The 14,428-nt window shown below is 35.7% G+C and overlaps 1 pseudogene; it reads left to right on the top strand.

The window, feature by feature from the left end:
• The first annotated feature begins 249 nt into the window (after positions 1 to 249).
• LOC124891071 lies at positions 250 to 14,146 on the top strand (annotated as a pseudogene).
• Positions 14,147 to 14,428: the final 282 nt, after the last annotated feature.

Raw genomic sequence — 14,428 nt, 5'->3', positions numbered from 1 at the left:
TGATAAGAGCATAGATAGTGAAAGACCAAGTCTAGCTGTACGTAGTAGTTCCTGTTGTTCAGTTGTTTAAGAGCCTAAAGTAGGATCATCATATGTTGACAGAAAATTAGAGCACAATAGTTCATTGGTTGTTTGTTCTAGCAGTGGCCTTGAAAGCCAAGGCGGTGATTCTAGTACATCCACTTCTGCAAACCAACAGATACTGGACTTGAATTTCAAGAAAATTTGAGTGATCCCAGGATTACATCTATGTTAAAGTGGAAAGAAAGACACACTGATCATGAATTAGCTAACTTATTGCAAGATAAAGGGCTTGATCCTAATTTTGTAGCGATGCTGAAGGAGAATGGATTGGGCCCAATAATTCTAGCCTTATTGCAGAGAAGTAGTTTGGACGCTGATAGAGAACATCGTGGCAGTAACCCTCCTGTCACTGATTCAAATGATGTTGAGGATGCGTTACCTAATCATATTTCATTCTCGGAAGAACTTAGACTCCAAGGATTAGGAAAGTGGCTTCAACTTTGTAGAGTAATGTTCATTATGTAGCAGGAACTCCAGAGCGAGCATGGCTTCTTTTCAGTTTAATCTTCATTCTTAAAACTGTCGTTGTGGCTATCTTCCGAACAAAGACAATAAAACTTTTGAATGCTACACACCAATAGGTAAGAAATGCATTAGTACTTTTAAAGTTCAGTTTAGTATATTTGGAGTACGGTTTAGCTAAAATGTACTCCATATGGTTGTATTTTCCATTTTCTAACAATTTTGTAACACCCCGCATTTCGGACAAGAACGAAAATCATCATTTTCTTCACGTAAAGGTTCCAAAATCCATAAATCCAATGCAATTTTAGTGTGTTAATAAATTATGTAGTGTTGAAGCCTATTTAAGCATGAGTTGAGATCATAGAGGTCCCCAAGCTCAAGGACAAGTTGAAAGTTTTCCTAGCGTTCGAATTTTAGTGAGTGTTAAAACTTAGTTCAACTTCAATCGACTATTACTCTTTGTATACATTGAATTAGAGTACCTACTATATATCAAATGAAAGTTATTCGAATTATCTTTCCAACGATACCAATTTCACAAAATTCCAACACCCGAGGAAGAAGTTATGGCTTTGCAAAGTGTAGTGTATCGTGCAGCATAAGGTGTGCGACGCACACCCTAACTTATGCCATAAGGTGTATGACGCAGAACCTAATGTGTGCGATAAAGAGTGCGCCGCACAACCTATATTATGCGATATGGTTTGCGCCGCATATATTATTACTCAAGTGACTTAAACACTCCGTTTTTGGGTCAAAATGATCTTTTTCCCACCATTATTTAGCCATAAACACGAAATTCAGTTCCTAAAATACCCCAAAATACACCTTCATTCATCAAAATTGCTCAAGAACTCTCCTGAGGGTTTCAAAATAAAAATCCAAGCAACTCAAGATTCAACCGTGGGTTTTTGAAATGAATTGCATATTTGGAATCCCCAGAATGTAGGTTTCAAGAAGCACCTATCATCTTCACATATAGAGGTACGTGGGGTTATCTCAAAAATCTTATAGGCTTAAAAATTCATGTTTTAAGAATGGGGGTTTTGAAATTATGAATATAATCCCATTTTAAACATTTTATGATATTGATTTGGTCTTTAGGCCTATTCCCGAAGTGGTTTGATGTATGATATATGTATATGCATGTATTCCAAAAAGATGTTAACTTAAGAGCATGAATTATATGAAATCCCTCTTTTTATATGATCTCGTTTTAAATTCTCATATGATGTGAAATGTTTGAAATCATCTTGACAAGCATGACATGAAATATTTTTAAAATGGTCATGATTTTGACTTGCAATAAGAGGGTTGTTATGTTGAAATATGATGAATATAATGGTTGCATGAAAGAATAATGTGATATTGACGGCTTGCAAGTCGGGTATGACAATACCCTACAGAATAAGATATGTGATTGAATTAAATGGAGTTTGATGCGTTGATTTTACATGAGATAAGTGGATGCCCGAAGAAGGCATTTGAGTGTAAGGGCTCATTGCTTGAAACCATGTTTGCCGACATGGGGATTTGGTACTAGGCTAAGTGATCTTGTGCACTTGACTTTATGTCATTCCCAAATTGGGACTATGGTTAGGAGCCCAGGTTAACTGATCTTGGGCACTACTATACTTTATTAGGTCAAGACACCCTGCTGTGTGATCTTGTGTGTCTTTCCCTCACTTATACTCTAATCTCGGCGGCAATCGAGATTTGACAGTTGGTGTAAATATTATATGTAGGGTATTTCACCTAGCTCAGCTGTATTACATTATTGTTGAAAACTATTGCATTATGCCCATGTGTTTTCAAATGATTTGATATGGAACTGCTTTATAATGGCTCTCACCTATATTTGGAATAAAATATTATATTTTGTTTTTGGTTTCTCTGCATACTAGTACTTTTGTATTGACCCCCTTCCCTCCCAGGTTTGGAGGCATAGTTTAGGGGTTCAGATAACTAGTAAATCTCTTTCGACAGATTTGCAGAATCAAGTGGTGAGCCTTCTATATTTCGGAAGGTTTGATGTTTGTCAGTTCATTTATCATTTAGTAGTTTTGGGTCTACTGGGGACCAGTTTTCAGATAGTAATTTGTTTCAGTCAAAGTCAGAGCAAGGGTGACTTTTGTGTAAATGAATATTTTAGTATAATAACCGATGTTTGAGAATGATTTACCCCCTTGTGGTGATAGACTAATGTGGTAACTAGTAGCATGTGTTGATGGTATGTAGTCCGTGGAGGAAGTGTTTGACTCCGATTTTATTTATACACAGTAAGATGTGTATTCTTAGTTGATTGGATATTGCGTATTAAATTTCTCTCATGTAATCCTGTCATCAAGGTGTTGTTGAAAAAAATAAAGTCTAGTGAAGCTCTGTGGAGCTCTTTCGATTCACTAGAATAGTTGACTTGTCATTCATCTCATTTTCTTGTTCAAAATACAAAATAAAAGTCCAGTGAAGCCGTGTGAGGCCTATTTCGATTCACTAGCAACTAGTTGTCCAACTTGTTGTTCTTGTGTTGGTTTAATATATATATATATATATATATAGCTGAATCTGTTTGCATGAGATTGAGTTGGTAAAGAGGTGATTTGTTCTTGTGTGTAAGTTTAGTAAAAGGTAGAGAAGGAGTTGTTAGTTAGGGTGATTTCTCGGTTGCTTGAAGTATGAAAATGACTATATTAGCCAGTAAGTTGTAAGTACAGACTCATGGTTGTTTGTGGAATTTGAAAGTAGTCTAAATGTACGTTTGGGTAAGTAAGTATGAGGTGAGAAATCCGTATAAGTAGAAAAGATTGTATGGGGTTATAATATAAGATTAAGGTTGATCATGTCTATTATGTAACTTTACCCCTTGACCTTCTTTTCGTTGGTAATTGTAAACTAGTACTACTTGTGAGAAGGTATGTAGTGATTTTTTAGATGCTTGTATAGTATGTCCCAAATTTTATGGACTAGCATATTATGTTGCATTTTTCAGTAGTGATAGATGATTGGTAAAGGCCTATATGCTTGAATTTAATGTAGAATATGGTGGTAAAAATAGTGGCATAAGATTAATGATGTATGTTTTGTGGGAAAAAAATTAGTTGGCTTGATGTGTTAAAATAGTACATGCTAATGAGTTATGATAAGGAAGACCGTAAGGTCAAGATCAATTATTTGTTGTTTGGAAGTTCTAGTGTACTAGTGTTTCTTGATGTATATTTCATGGTATCCAAGTGAGAATCATGCGTAAGGTTGGGTTGTAAAATCATGTTTAGCACTAGACATTAAGTTTTGAACAATTGATGTCCACGAAGGTGGATGTGATTATTTCTTGGTTAATGATACTAATTTTATGGAAGTAATCTAATAGGATTGAACGATATATGCAAGAGCTTAAGTTTATTTGATTCGTAGTGAAGTATGATGTTGCATATATAATGTAGAAGTATGCCCAAGGTGATCTGAGGTTGCGGTATTTTCTAAGACTATTACACGTTTTGTGTGACGAGTGGTACCATTGAGTTCCTAGGTGGAGAAAGACTAGTTAGATGGTATATGGTGTTCTAAATAGCCAAGTTAAGAAGTTTGATTGATAGTGTTGAGACTTTTTATATGATCTTAATTCTCATAGTAGAGAGATGTAAGTTTGGAGTCGCGATATTGGTAGGCTATGTCGGAAGTAGCATGATTCATTGAAGTCTTGGTGATATCCATGTTGAGTGTTAGATTCTAAGTTTGAGTTTTTGAAGGTTGAACTAATAGAAATAATATTTTAAAGCACTAGAGGGTGTGTGCTCCGACTATGGCGATACCCATTAAGACCCGAAGTTAGTAAGTATGCAAGTATTATATGATGACTACTGGGCCTATAGAATGATAAAGTGTATCTCATAAGGTAGTATTAATAGTGGGTTTTCAACTTTCAGGTGTAGTCATTCGGGTTTAGTGCCATGATATGAGTGTATAGTAGTTTTCCAGACTCCAGAGTTCAGTGAGTGTACTTCAGTTTAGAGTCGAGTAAGGGATCTCCCAAACTTAATATGATGGCTTGAAGCTAAAGGGGAGATGATAGAGCAAATAACCAAGCCAGGCTTTTAGATTCTAGTAGTGATGTCAGTATGACATAGAACATCAGAAGGGAAGAGTGAGGCTCAACCCATTCCGGTCTCAGTATTTTTCGGTTATCCTAATACCTACTCATACGTCACGTTTCAGTTCCATGATCATAGTTTTGCATTAACAGACGTTCTTCATTACACCCGAAGAAAAGATACTTAGGACATCAGTAGATATTGAACCCAAGCCATAAGGTAAAGATGCTTATCATTTTGTCCATTCTCGTCTAACGCTGTGATAGGTCATCTATTTCCTATCTCTCTTTATTCTCGTTTCAAGCTTTCAATTTATTAGATGAAGAAAAGGGTTTCATGTTACTATATGGTTTGGCTTCAAAATTCTTGCCTTGTCCTTCAAATTAATTTAAGGAGTTGCGCATGGATACAAGCTTTCAACATTGATTGGAAAATTAACTAAATATGATAGAAAAGTAGCTATATTCTAATTTCATCTGTTCTTCCTTGCATGGATATTGGTTGAGAAGCCTCCTATACCTCCTCTGGCTGGTCCTGCTCCTGGTGCTATTCCATCTATGTCACTGCAGGTAAAGTTGTGGAGGCTTAGGGGTGGGATAAATGACTTTTGAATGTTGAGACATTATGATAACTATTTTCCCCAAATCTTTAGTAGTTCTAGCCTATGCTTCCAGCCCAGCAGGCACAACCTTATGGTTCCGGGTCATCTTAACAATTTTTTCCACTTGGACATGCAAATGTTGCAATGTCTCAACCTTCTCAAATCCAATTTCCTCAACCTATGCAACAGGTTACTGGTAGACCTGTAGTAGGAATGCATAGTATGCCTCAGGGACCACCTATTCCCTATGATTTTCAGCGAAATCTTCCGATGTCAAGTAACCACATGCCTGGTTCTGGTGGCCCAAATTTACCTCTTTCTTCTTCATATAATGTAAGGCATTGGGAAGATTTTTTTGGTTATTGTCAATCAGTTTCTGATGTTCCATTCATATATTGATGGAATACATTTTGTTATCGCCTTTAACAACAGGTAAATGCAGATTCTTCTGGATCCCAGTATCAGACACAGATAAATGATCATAGGTTTCCATCAGGGGTACAGCCCTGGATGCCAATAAGTAATCATAATGTGAATTCTGCGACAACTATGCAAAAGACTGGAGAATTAGCCGCTCCCTTGGTTGTTCCGGTGAGAATTCAACGTGTTTTTTTGTACTCGTTTTGCATAAATATTGTCAACAAGTATGCTTAAGTTAATGGGTTAATGGGTGTGTGTTGACTGAGAGAGTCAACATTTGAATTATATGATAGTTTTTTGTAAGCAAATTAAGATTCCAGTGAACAAAAATGGTGTAAAACCGCGGTATACAAGAAAAGGAGCTCTGCAAAAATATCATTGTCATTCAGATCTAATCTTTTTACCACTTTGTGTTCTCCAGACAGAAAAAAGAGCATGCCGATTTGGCTTTCCGGAATTCTTGCTTTTGGATTATATTCACATAGGTTACTCATATGAATAGTTTAATGTCTGCATCACAAACACTTAATGTCTTTTCTATAAACAAGTGGTGGATATGTTGGCCCCCATCACAGCCAAGAAATCCCTCAAGTATCCAGATCTAGTGCTTTGTACATCATTCTGCTTCCATTAGCACTGGAGATAATAGGCCTCTTTGTTTCAGTCCTCTTTGTCAAAGTTCACCGCTACCAAATTCTACCTGACTGTTGATCAGCAGAACTTGATACACCTCTACCGATAACTTCATTTTGACCCTATTTATCTATTATCGTACATATTTTACATTTGGGTAAATGCTAGTAGGTATTGCTATTTTCAGCATCTTTTGATGATCAGTAGGCCAATTATGATTGCTAATGTTGTCATATTTCCTATTGCTTTATTACTCCAACCAATTAATAACATTCTTACAATTCTTGAACTGAGTTTTAGATACTATTATAATAGAAGGAAAAGAATCTCTACCTGGGAGAAACCTCGAGAGCTGATGACAGAAATGGAGGTGAGGTCTCGTGTCATCGAGATTTTTATGGGTAGTTTTATCCAGTTTCCTGTGCTTATCAATGAATAAAAAAGTGCACAATTCTTTTTCTATGAAGCTTCGTAGAACCACTTTTTCTTTCCTAAGTATATGTGATTTCTGTTGAAAGTTTGTTTAGCGAGCAGATTTCCTCGATCTTACTAAACTATGTAGGCTTCATTTGGGATTTGCATTGACCTTTTATTTCCAATATAATTCTAAAAGATTTTATATTTAACACTATTGTTCTAAAAATTGTGTTTAAGCATACACGGCAGGATTATATTTTGTCTATTTTAAACAATTTTATTTGCTTTCTCATTAATATAATGTTATTGTAACTCTATGGAGATATGGAGAGAGAAAACTTGATATAATATTGCGGTTCGCACTTCTCATTCTGGTTTACAGAATAATAGTTTGGCTGGTTGCACACTTGCACCCAAGAGTGTGACCTAGTGGTCAATGAAGTAGATTGAGAACCATGAGGTCTCAGGTTTAATTTCCAACAGAGATAAAAACACTAGCTGATTTCTTACCGTCTGTCCAAACCTTGATGGATAGAGTTACCCAGTATCTATGCTGGTGGGAGGTAGCAGTACCTGGTGTAACTAGTCAAGGTGCAAACTAGCCCAAACACGACGGTTATCAAAGAAAATTTGGCTGGTTGTGAGGGACAAGTATTAAGGGACCAGCAACTGTAGCTATAAGGAAGTTTGAACATTTTTATTCTTTTCTTTTTGAGATAAACATTTTTTTCCAGAGATATTACTTTGTATTCGTCAGCATTAAGGTTATGCTAGCAGTCCAAAAGAAATGAAAAATAATGAAAATAATGCGAGGATTCGAAGAGATCTACTACCTGTTATGCATCCTGTACACATTGGCCCTTAAACAAAAAACAAAAATCTACAATGCTATTCCATTTAACTTTATGAATGGAATTATATTTATCTTCAAAATACCTTCAACTTTTCTCGCTCCATATAGTCCACCAAATACAAGGAAGGATTGTTCTCCCCCATTTCTTCTAACTCTTGCTAATCCCCTCTAATCCAACAGCTCAACAGATTGTTGTGTGTCCTTTGATAGTCCACTTTACTTTAACTCAAGATCTGGTATGTGTTCTGGCATGGTCCACTTTACTTCTATTAAACTAAAGGTGTCAAATGGGCGGGGTTGGCTGGATTTGGGCAGATCAAAGAGGTCTGAGTTAATAAATGGTCGGGTTATTAACCCGCCCTAAAGCTACTTGGGTTGAAATGGGTTGGGTTGAAATGCTCTAAAATGCGGGTCATAACCCAACCCACCCAATTTGAACTCAGATTTAATTGCTTTATTTGTTATTTTATAAACTTTAAGTACTTGAAAAATTATTATCTTTTTTTTTAACTTGGTAACTTTGTATTATATCACACAGTACATGGGTTGTACTGAAACCTTTATATACAAGATTAATCCTAAATCGACTGTTCTATATCTAAATTTAGTCTAGAACATCAATTATCGAGGCAGTATCATTGGAGAATACTTGATTACACCAAAAACATAAAAGCAAAATGCAGTTGAGTTTAACCTTCTGCACACTATTCTCTATGCTCTCAAAACATCTAGAATTCCTTTCTTTCCATATAGCCCACCATATAGCACTAGGGTTAATTCTCCATCTACCTCTATCCTTCGCATGTACACCTGCTTCTCCTAGCAAATTAAAGTCTCGGATACTTTCCTAGGCATTGTCCTGGAAATACCTTTTAGTCTTAAGACGATTCTCCAAAGTTGTTGGGTGTACTTACAATGTAGAAATACATGGTTAACCGTCTCTAAAGTTTCTCCACAGAGGAAACATCTGGAGTACAAGGTTTTCCCTTTCTTCATGACATTATCTTGTGTAAGAACTACTACCTTGGTCAGTAACCAGACAAAGACAAAGCACGACACTGTGCTAGGTTTCCTACTTTTCCATATTTGCTTCCAAGGCCATCTTGGATCCGAGTGATTTATTTGGTTCATCATCTTGTAGGCTTTATTGACACTGAACATTCCTTTTTAATTTCCCATCCACCATAGTACATCCTTCACTGTCTGCAGTCCATTGAAGAAGTCCATGGTATTAAAAAATTCATCTACTCTCATTACCTCCCGGTCATTAAGTTGCCTTCTGAAATTGAAGTTCCATCCATGTGGTGTCCATAATTCTGCGATAGTCCTCTATTGAAACAATACCAAGTTGTAGATATCTGGAAAAATCACTTCCATATTCCCATCCTCATGTCAATTATCCTTCCAAAACCTAGTCTTGTTTCTATCCATCACTTTAACCTTTGAGTTGCTTTTAACTTCATTCCACTAATGTCTAATAGATCTAATAGATCTCTAGAGGCTAACCCCGTATGGTGTGGTCACTTTTTTGGTCATCCATCTATCTTCTTCAGGATATTTAGCCCCAATCACTTTCCTCCATAGCAGCTGGTTATTGTTTGCATATTTTCACAACCATTTCATCACGAGAGCCTTACTTTGAATTTTTAGGTTCTTTATCCCCAATCCTCTAGTCTCCTTGTCAATTGTCCACCACAGAGAGCACTACCACTTTTTCTCACATATCTTTGTTCCTTATTCTATCTCTCCTAGTATGCCCACACACCAATGTCGATATCCTCATTTCTGCTACATTTATCTTTCGAACATGCGAGCTCTTGATCAGCCAAACACTCTGCCCCATGTAAGATAGCTAGTATAACAACCACTTTATAAATTTACCTTTAAGTTTATTTTAACAAAATTCTTATACATGGTATGATAGTTACTAGCTCTTTTGCAAGAACTAATTGGGACAAAAAACATATGTTCAGAAATTGATTCATAAAAAAAAACATAATTGTAGTTTATGAGTTTCAAACGTGTCCAAAGGGAAAAAAATTATGGGGGGGCTGTGTTGAGTTTAGAACTTAGAACCTCAGTGTAGGATTTGAACACCCTTACTGTTACACTCAGTCTTGTTTTTTGTGGCAAGGGTGTTCATTAAAAAGTACTCAGAAATGACAGAATTTGACCTATATATATATATACAAAATACGATTATCAGGCGAATGTTGTTCAGTTGATCACCCTTGGATAGCTGTAGCTCGACCACAGCTTGGCAATGTTTCCACCCTGCTTGTAGTTATATTCTACATAGTACATTCTAGTCCTTTTCCATGTGGGACATTATATCATTCATATTCTAACACTTCCATCCAGTATTGTACTACTGGAAGTTACTGATTTCTACTCTCAGGGTACTGTTTATGTTCTATTTTTTGACTTGACCTGCTTTCATGCTGTTTTCATTGGGACAGGGGACAGACGCATCAACTGACTTTAGAGAATTTACAAGTCCTGAGGGAAGAAAGTGAGTAACTTGTATATTTTCTTGGCCTCTTTCCAATTGCTCTGCTACAGTGGGTACTTTTGTGTGTTACTTGTTCATAATGCTGATTACTTTCTTTATTTTCAATAGGTATTACTACAACAAGGTTACTAGAACGTCCAAATGGAGAATGTCGGATGAAGTCAAGGTGATGTTAGATTTAAATCCAATATGGGTTTGTTCTGTGCTTTAAATAGCATCATAAGAAGAGATTGTTCTGTGCTTTAACTAGCTCTAGTTCTCATAAAATCTTTATGCATTCACAGTTGCTACCATGATAAGAAGGGGCAATATTCTATTTTCTTAGATACTCTATTCTCATAAAGTTTAATTATTTATAAATTAACAGTTGGCTCGTGAAAAGGACACCATTTCGCACGCTTCTGATTTTGGATCCATTTCTGTTGTTAAAACATCATCCTCGGGTGCAGATGGTTCATTAGTCTCGACACACGGTGCTAAATCAAGCCTAACTGTTGTGTCACCAGCCGCTAACTTACCAACTATTGTGGCTTCAGAATCATCAAGTTTATCTGGTAAGGTTTCTTCTTCGATGATTGAAATAGTTGAAATGAAGAATTCTTCAGAACCTGCTTCGCCAGCTGTTGCAAATTCAGAGAAAATTGGAATAGCAGTAACCTTGGGAAATTCTATCGTGCCACCGGTGTATGTTTTTAGATTTATATGTTATAAATTTGCCTCTGGTTTGTGTTGCTTCTTATTTGGAATTCAATTTTTCTGTAGTTCTGAGAATACTACAACTCAAGATACAGTAGTGTATGGTGATGGATTTTCTTCAGAGAATAGAGAGGTACTTTGTCCTTCTGAAATACTTATGTGATTAGTTAATTACTACTGGTTACTGGTTAAAACACTAAGAAAGCTTTTCGCAGTTGTTATGCTGGATGTTGATCCAACAATTTTGTAGTGCAGTTGTTAGTCAACTACTAACAGATGAAGAATATGCTCCATATTCCAATGAGATTTGCTTTTGTCCTTTATGCTTGATGTTGTGCCTAAAATGCAGAATGTCAAGAAAGATGCTGCAATAACTGAAATTGGAGGTGCTACTCCATCAGATGAGAAAACAGTCGAGCTGGGACCATTAGATTATGAGAGCAAAGCGGTATAGTTGATTATAGCTTTTTATCCCGTTTAATGTATGTTCTCAAAATTTCTCTTATTTCTATTTTAAGTATCTGATTTTATTTAGAAGGCAAAGAGTGCATTCAAAACTCTTTTGGAATCTGCAAATATTGGATCTGATTGCACGTGGGATCAGGTTTATTACTTGATTGTTTTGTGCGTACCAAACAATTGAGGAGATCATTTGACATGAATTGTATTTGTCAGGCCATGAGAGCAGTAATTAATGACCGGAGATATGGTGTTCTAAAATGCCTTTGTGAGTGGAAGCAAGCTTTTAATAAGGTATCTCTCCAAGTCGGCATTGGAATGGGTTAATTGTTGCTTCAATGTCTCAACATACCGTATTGCAAAAAGATAGCTTGTGTTTGATATCCAATTGTTTCATGTTTGGTTGACTTAAATATTTTGGAAAATGTTTTCCAAATCAACTTATTTTCCTTAAATTTAAGGAAAATGAATTCCCTTCAAAAAGTAGGAAAAACATTTTCCAAAACTCTCTTTCAATCTCACTCTTAAGTTGAAATGTTTATACAACTCTCAAATGTATTTTCTAAAAAATATTTTTTTATTCACCAACCAAACAATAGAAAACATTTTCTGAAAAATGTTTTCCTTTCATCAACCAAACATTAGAAAACAAGTAAGAAACCAACTTGCTTTCTAGGAAAACATTTTCCTTCATACCAAAAACACCCAAGGTCTATAGTGATCATTTTGAAGTTGTGTGTCTGTTCCAGTATCTGTGCCAAAAGAAAAAACTGGAAGCTGAAGCGAGGCGTGTTAAACAGAAAAAAGCTCGGAAAGATTTCAAGATAATGTTAGAAGTAAGTGAAATTTTCTTTTGTGGGTGTCTTCCATTTGATATATCATGATATTCACATTACCAGTTTCAAAAATAAAAAGATATTATCATAATATTCATGATGTGTTAGAGACTGGTATTTGACTTGTTCAAAAGAATAAGTGGTATTTTTCACAACAATGTCCGTCGTTCTCAATCTTACAGGATTGCAAGGAGCTGTCACCATCATCAAGATGGAGGTTTGTCTCTCACTTGTAATCTTAAGTTGTCTGCTGCTTTTTTTTCTAATCTTGGTCATTGTTTGTATGTGTTTTTGTACCTTGAAGTTGATCCATTATTTGTGTAAGTTCCATTTGATCCCCTAACTATTTGCTATTGATTATTCAGTAAGGCAATCTCCATATTCAAACACGATGAACATTTTAAAGCTGTTAAGCGAGCTAAAGACCGTGAGGACCTTTTTGAAGATTATGTGGAGGAACTTGAGAAAATGGTGAAGCTCCTTTTGCAGAGCTTTCTTGTAAGCTTCTATAGGTTAAAAACTAAGTGTGTGGACTGTACTTTCCTTATATGGTCTTTGGCTCCTCACAAATTGAGTTAGCCTTTCATTTGAGATAGAAACAAAGGTCCAATTTCTTCAACATGGTATTAGAGGCAGATCTATCTTGATTTTAGACTATTAGATGTTAGCCAACCTAGGTTAACTGATTCTACAAATGTCTAGTCTTGGTGTGCGATTAATGTATGAGAATCCCATACTAGCAAGGTGTATGTGCTATAGTTTCCTTATATGATCTTGGGCAATCTTCACCACCTGACCTAGTTTTCGAAGTTGAGTTAGGTGCTGGTCCACTTGATTAACAACAATCATTCCATTCCTTTCCTTTACAGGATGTCTTTTAGTTTGTTCCTTGTTTTGTTTTGCTTAAAGAGTAGAAAGAAGGAATGTTCTAGATATTCAACTTAAAATCTTGTGTTCTTTGAATACATTTTTAATGGCTTCTCAAGGGTACAACATTGAAATTTGTTCACCATTGAATTCCAATTTAAACAGACTTCCATGTATTGTATGTAATTTTTCTTGAAACTTGAAACTATGATATACTTCTTCCTCTCCCCCCTCTATCGTAAAATAGAAAAAGTTTTTCAATACTTTCATGCAACTGTAGTTAAAGTCTCTTTGTAAATATTGTCTTCTTTATAGAGAAATTTTATTTTTTTACATTGTACTGGATTTTATTAGGAGCATGCGAAGGCATTGGAGGAGTAGAAGCGCAATAGAGTGGAGTACTTAGAATTTTTAAAATCCTATGACTTTTTTAAGGTATTTGTTCTAGTGGAATTAGCATCAGTTCCTAGATTATGTTTTTCTATTTCCAGGAGATAGAACTTCCATAGTTCCATTGTTGCTGACTTCTTTTGTTCAGGCCAGTAGCCAGTGGCGAAAAGTTCAGGACCGCTTGGAAACTGATGAAAGATGCTCCCACCTTGAGAAAATCGATCGCTTGGAGATTTTCCAGGTACAACTCATTTTTCTAATACATCATGAATAAATTTTTCGAAACATCTCATTTGTACGCCTTAGTTTTAAAGTTATGTTGCAACCTTTTCTATTTTAGGAATATATACGTGATTTAGAGAGCAAAGAGGAGGAACAAAGGAAACTGCGGATGGTATATTTCTTATTAGACTCGGGGGTTAAAACTAAATTTATGTTTGGAGACTTTGATTTATCTCTTTCTCACTGGGCATACATCGTTGATTCAAATAGGAAGAATTGAGGAAAGCTGAATGTAAAAATCGTGATGAGTTCCAAAAACTGATGGAAGAGCATGCTACTGCAGGAATACTTAATACAAAAACTAACTGGCGTGATTATTGCATCAAAGTTAGTTTTTATTTCTTATGTTCAGTGAGTGATTACCTTCATGAGCTCCCTTTTTGTCTTTTTTGAATTTTTCATCCAATAATTTCCTTCTTTATTTTGTGCTTGCAGATTAAAGATTTTGCTGCATATCTAGCTGTCTCATCAAATACTATAGGATCAACAGCAAATGGCTTATTTACAGATGTTATGGATGAGCTGGAGAAACAGGTGAAATAGGTTGCTAATAGGAGTATTGAATTGTGTCAACTACATTTGTTACACTAAGCCATATTTATAGACTTTACACTACAATCCCTTTTCATTTGCTTTCACTTAATGAAGGTCTGAATCTGAATGGTTAAGATATCAGCCCATTAAGTGCTTTGTTTTTTCTTAAAAAAGATTCAACCTGTTAATGCATCTTAATGAATCAAATGTTAAACAAAGTCTGAAGATCATTTAGATCCTCACTAAAAAGTTCAATTCATTAGGTAAAAATGGAAGTACATTACTATGTAG

Source organism: Capsicum annuum, unplaced genomic scaffold (assembly GCF_002878395.1).
Source record: "Capsicum annuum cultivar UCD-10X-F1 unplaced genomic scaffold, UCD10Xv1.1 ctg3002, whole genome shotgun sequence".
Lineage (NCBI taxonomy): Eukaryota > Viridiplantae > Streptophyta > Magnoliopsida > Solanales > Solanaceae > Capsicum > Capsicum annuum.
Note: the sequence above shows the minus strand (reverse complement) of the source record. Positions and strands in the feature narration are given on the sequence as shown.